Below are 6,000 nucleotides of genomic sequence, written 5' to 3'. Positions count from 1 at the left end.
TGGGACTGCCCTCGGGGAAGCCGGCGACCAGCCCCGTTTCCGCACTACCCCTTAGAGACCCTTTCCACGCCAGGACCCTCCGGTCCTCCCTCCGCAGCCGCCAGCCCGGCTCCGGTCGGGCGCCCAGCGCCCTGCTCCGCAGATGAGCGCGCTCGGTCAAGAATCCAGGGGAACCCGCTCCGCCCCCTGGCTCCCGCACCCGCCAATGATCTCGGCCTACAGGGGGCAGTTCCGTCCAATCAAGTGTCGGAAAGCCCAGCCAGTCCCCGAGAGTGTAGCCAATGGAACACGACTCCGGCAACACACCCGCCCTGATCCACTGGGAGCAAACCGCTCAGAGACCTGAGGTGGGACCCTGATCCGGGCGCCCAGAGCAAGTCAAGTCCGGCCGGCCGGAGCTGTGTCACGAAGTGAGAGTCTATGGAGGCAGGTCTGGTGCTTAAGTTACTGTATTGTAATATAAGGTGTTGACGAAAACGGGAACGCTGGACGTACTACTTTTGTAGGTCACCTAAATCCCTACTGTTAAACTCCTTTTCTAGCAAAAGTTCTTATGTGAAAGAAAACTGCACACACACGTTGTAGCACTGTTGACGGTTCAAATTAAGGCCTTTACTTTTAGAACATTGCTTTGAAGTGTCTAACCTGACAGCACTCAGGTTAATGCATTTGTATTAATGTTTGCCAGAACACCTGGTATCTGAAACAGGTTAGTTTCTGTCCTGTTCTAAAACGCAGGTGATCATGGCACTGCCAACTTTTTTTTCTTTATAAAAGAAAATTGCATTCAAGAGTGAAAATGTAGTGTTATACAAATCATCTGTACTGCGAACTTTATTTCTGTAATCAAGTCACACAGTATCTTCAGTGAAGGTTGGATAAAATAGCTGAATAGAAAATTATCATAGAGAGAAAGGACTTGAATAAATCACTTATTGTAAATGACTCTTATTGTTAATCACAATACTTTGCAAATAAGTCACTCTATGTTGTTTATTTGATATGAATAGGATTGGTTATTGTTATTGTTTGTCATGAAAACTTTATTGAGCTCTTTATTGGAAGTGGACTACTCCGTGATGAAAACATATTTGCAAATGTTAAAATCAAATCATACTTATTTGTACTTCGAATAACTGTCATGATTTACTTAGGCTTAGACTCCAAGTCTGAGTTTTGTCAAAAACCCAGATTCTGGATTGACTTTGAGCAAATCTTAATGGCTAACTGTTACAAAAAGACAATATCGCCAACTCTGCATGCCTTATCAAGGTGCTATGAGATCCAACCTAGATAACATTTGTTAAGATTTTGTGAGATGTTGTACCAAATGCACAGTAGTCTTACATGTGTTTATTCTTTTTCTGCTTTACTATAAGCAAATATCAAGGTACTTGCCTACTATAAGCCCATCAATATTTCCTCTGACTGCACACTTTTCCAACTTGAAATATTTTTTTGATCCCATCATTTATCTCATAACTTAAATCTGAATGAAACTCCAGCCTCTTAATTCTGGAGCAAAGCAACATTCCTAAAATTTTTCTTTCTTTTTTCTTTTCTCTCTCTATTTTTTTTTTTAATGGATATGGTTCTAAGAGAGAAATTTAATGTATCCCATGACTGCCAATGTGCATAGTTTTATGTAGAAGTTATTGGCTAGGTCAAATGTATACCTATATAATCAAGTAACTTTTGCAGCCATTTATTACGGATTCACTTAAGGCATTTGCGCTTAATTTTCAGAGAGAAAAGCAAGTGTGTATTTTTAGAAATATTTCCATGTCTTAATGTAATTTGTTTACTTTGTTCCAGAATATACAATCTAGTACAGAAGTTTAATTATTACTTTAAACAAATGTACATATGGTAACACTAGAATGTGAAATTTGTTAAATTTAATTGAACCAGCAGTTGTTATTTTCAACTAATTAACTGCACAGATTTCATTTTCTGAGTGAAAATTGTAGAAGAATCGATTAATATGAATCCAATGAACATGACTTATTAAGTATATTTAAGTCAAAACCAATGTTTGGTAGTTTCCTAATAATAATGACTCCATACCCATTGATTACAGGGAATGAATATTTTATCAATTGTCTGGGTAATAATCCTGACTTCACAGTGGTGATATTTCATTCACTAAGTGATATTTTCAAAGTTTTTTTATCAATGATTTCTTCATCAGTTGTTCAATATGGAATAAGAGAGCAGTCACTCTTAGCTTCCAGTTTTAACATACATTTAAATGTTTACTAGAGAAGATGTGACTTTGAGGGTAGTTTTAACATCTGTAAAGATAATTTTTTAGGTATATAAACATAAGGCCTTTTATAACTTGTATCACATGATCTTGGTAATATGACTACTCACAGTTGATTTTTTTCTGTATTTTTACATTTAAGATACAATCATCTTAAGATTCCTTCATCAAAAGTGTAACAAATAATTTGATTCCTATATTCTGGATTCTGATCATTGATATGCTTTTGAATTTCTTTGTGCCCTGGACAAATCAGACTTTTATTTGACTTCTCTCCAATTCACTGATCCAGTTTACTCATTTGAAAATGATGTTATTAGGAATAGTGAAATAATATCTATATGGAGAGAATAGAAAAATAATTTGTTCTTTTTTCTTTCTGGTTCTGATATGCATGAGGGAAATTCCTTTTGTGAACCATGACGTTAGATCCCTTTAACTGTCCTTTTACAAAACTTGTGTTTTTCTGATTGCTTGAACCTGACTATGTAGTTTCCTCATTGTGGGATGTATTTCTGGCAAGACACTTTTATATGCATACGGAGGAATAGGGAGAAAACTCCAAATAACACTGGTGATGGGCACACTAGTCTTCCCTCCCCATTTTGTTTCAAGCCGCAGTCCCTAAGGGACATTTCCTTTAGAGTTTAGTACTAGCAGACGGTTTGTTTCCCCTGAATTGAAATCTTTGTAACTTCTCCTTTTTATTTCAACGATCAGGAAGCTCAGAACTAAATTTACAGCTCAATTTAGGAAGGTATTATGGCCTATTTCATTGTGATTTTTTTATAAATATAATATTTGGCTTATTATATTTCACCTATATATTATTAGCTTAAATTTGTATGCATGCATTTTATTTAAGCTACCTAAAATGCTTTCTGAAATGATGTGAATTATTACAGGCATGAGTAACATATTTTGAACCATACATAAACCCTGGGTATGATGAGCTGAGCATAACTTAAGCAGAATATGTAGTGAGGACAACATGAAGGAGACTGCTGTGGTTTTCCTTCACAAAGGAAGAGGAGTCTGATTCACTCAGTATAGAATCTCAAAACCTTTTTCAGAGAGGCAGAAAAGTATAGTACAAAATAGGGAAAATTTATTACACTTATTTTGAAAAGTTAAAGTTAGAGGAAACATATATTAATGGATGTTTTATGCAAACTCAGAGGTCTCCCTGAAAAACAAAGAATATTTGACTTAAATATAGAGTGAAATACGTATTATAAATTATATTAAGTCATGGTCACTTCCCATGTTACCCTTCAGTAGCCTTTATACTTAACACACCCCTAGAATATGTTTCAAATGCTATAAATCTTTTCACCAGAATCACTATACACCTATTTCCTTCAATTTTAGTGTCTCTTTTAGAAAATAAATAATGTATCCCCCTGTTTTCAAATAATATTTTATGATGGTTTTGTTTTTGAAAGGCTTTTCCTGAATAAGATATTGTCCTAGAACTATTGCAGAGCTTCATCTTATCATTTTGTTTTGTTTTATGAGATGTTTTAATAGAATATAACTGATAGGTTAAACAATCATTTCCTTCTAAAATAGAGTCATTTGGGGGCACCTGGGTGGCTCAGTCAGTTAAGCGTCTGACTTTGGCTCAGGTCATGATCACACAGTTCATGGGTTTGAGCCCCGTGTTGGGCTCTGTGCTGACAGCCAGTTCAGAGCCTGGAACCTGCTTCAGATTCTTTATCTCCCTCTCTCTCTGACCCTCCCCTGCCTACGCTGTCTCTCTCTCTCTCTCTCTAAGAAATAAATAAAAACATTAAAATAAAGTAAAATAAAATAAAATAAAAGAGTCATTTTATAGCATCCGTTTTCCTGGCCAGCGGGTTAGCAGGCAGTGGTGCTCAATGAATTTAAGAGGGTTTCTGTTGGGATAGAAAAGTCAGTTCAGCCTGTCTTAAATAGAAGAACATTTTTATAAATTAGCTCAAATACTTAACAGTTCACTTTACAACCTTGACAAAATCAAAGTAAATGGATAGTTAGCTGACAGAGGTAGAAGATGAAAGAAGGTAGCAAAATTAGAGGGTATAATTACAGGCATAAACAGCTTTATTCCACCTAGAGTGGTGTCAAGAAACTGACTAAAATTTACTGGAAAAGAAACATAAGTATAAATAGAGATTTACAACAACACTTAAAATAATAATGTGATTATCCAAATTACAGAAATGCTGAGAAAAGTACTACAGTAGAGGAACTAAAACCTCATTTTACATAGATGAGAATCAAGAACACGGATGAGACACATAATAAGCATATAAATATATGTTATTTTATTATTTAAATTTTATATTTTTTCAACGAAGTTTTTTAGTCTTCAAAACATAAATGTGGTCAAAAGACTTTTCCTTTTTGAGAGTATTGCAGTTGGGTGTGAGGAGGATTGTTGTCTTAATCTTTTTAAACCAAATGTGAATATTGTTTTTATGAAATTTTTCAATATTACAAAAAAGTTACACTATGATATTCATTAAAAGAGAAATGTAGGGTATCAATATATGTTGGGAAACCACAACAATAAGGTAATTAGGGTAGCATAAAATGTTGTTTAGGATCCCAGTGTACTGAAATGCAAATATTAATCAGGAATATATGTGGTACATACTGTCAGCATGGAGCCCAATGTAGGGCTCGAACTCAGAACCATGAGATTGTGACCTCAGCAGAAATCAAGAGTCAGACGCTTAACTGACTGAGCTACCCAGGTATCCCAGGAATATATATGTAGTTTTAAGAAAGCAAATATAATGTGTATATAGTGAAATTATTTTATTTGCTTCAAAAGAAATTCCTAAAGTAATGGATTCTCTTTTTTGTGCTTGAGAACAACTGTGCCTTTGGATCCCACAAATTCTAGTACAGATTGAGTATGGACAGGGTGTTTGTTAAATGCCTGTTTGGTTTTTGATGAAGTAATTGTATCATTTGAAGCCATTTGACTCAGCACACAGGAAAACTCAATAGAAACTGTGTTCAATTGTGAGTGTCACAGCTTGAAGAATGAATGAAAATTATGGAAAAGATCCTGCGGAAAGATACAAAAGGAATTAGAAATCTAGAACATAGAATATGAGGAATTGACATTTTTGAGCTTTTTGGGCTTCAAATTTTTCAGATATAGTACATTGTTAATTTTCTGTGCCAGTGAAGGAGAATATTGGGGCCACTGGGAAATGCTCCTAGGAGCCTTTTAGATTCAGTTCATCTTGGGAAATGAATCTGCTGCACTTGCAGTCTGTGTTGTAAATAGTCAAAGGCAAGGAAAAAAAAAACCTTACCAGAAACCATGGAGGAAGAAATGGTGTGTGTATGTGTGTGTGTGTGTTTGCACATATGCACAAGCAGACATACTTATGTGTAAGAGACTAGGCTGAATAAATGTTTGGATCACCTGCCAGTTGATAAGAAGCAGGATAAATCTTAAAAGCAAGTACAGGAAAAAAGTAAAAACTACCATTATACTGTAATATTTTAATCCTAATATGTTAAACGTTATTTTATAATGTACTATGCCATTTGGAGAGAATGTGGAAAATATTCTTATGTGGTTGCATGTTGCCAAAGTTATCTGAAAATAAATACAGCAGTAAGTGTTGGGTTTTCATTAACTTTTTTTTTCATTTGGAAAGAATCGTTATGTATGTAATGTCATTATATCTTTTCATAGCTTTCTCTCCAGATAGAGAGAAGGTACTTGG

At 35.3% G+C, this 6,000-nt stretch overlaps 1 long non-coding RNA gene across 1 annotated transcript in view; it reads left to right on the top strand.

Annotated features, from left to right (window-relative positions):
• The first annotated feature begins 339 nt into the window (after positions 1–339).
• LOC144234087 (uncharacterized) overlaps positions 340–6,000 on the top strand; it is a 266,372-nt gene continuing 260,711 nt past the window's right edge. The window contains exon 1 of the long non-coding RNA XR_013335860.1: positions 340–430. This is a non-coding gene — a long non-coding RNA (uncharacterized LOC144234087). The remainder of the gene's footprint in view (positions 431–6,000) is intronic.

This window comes from Crocuta crocuta, unplaced genomic scaffold (genome assembly GCF_008692635.1).
Source record: "Crocuta crocuta isolate KB4526 unplaced genomic scaffold, BGI_CrCroc_1.0 scaffold518, whole genome shotgun sequence".
Lineage (NCBI taxonomy): Eukaryota > Metazoa > Chordata > Mammalia > Carnivora > Hyaenidae > Crocuta > Crocuta crocuta.
Note: the sequence above shows the minus strand (reverse complement) of the source record. Positions and strands in the feature narration are given on the sequence as shown.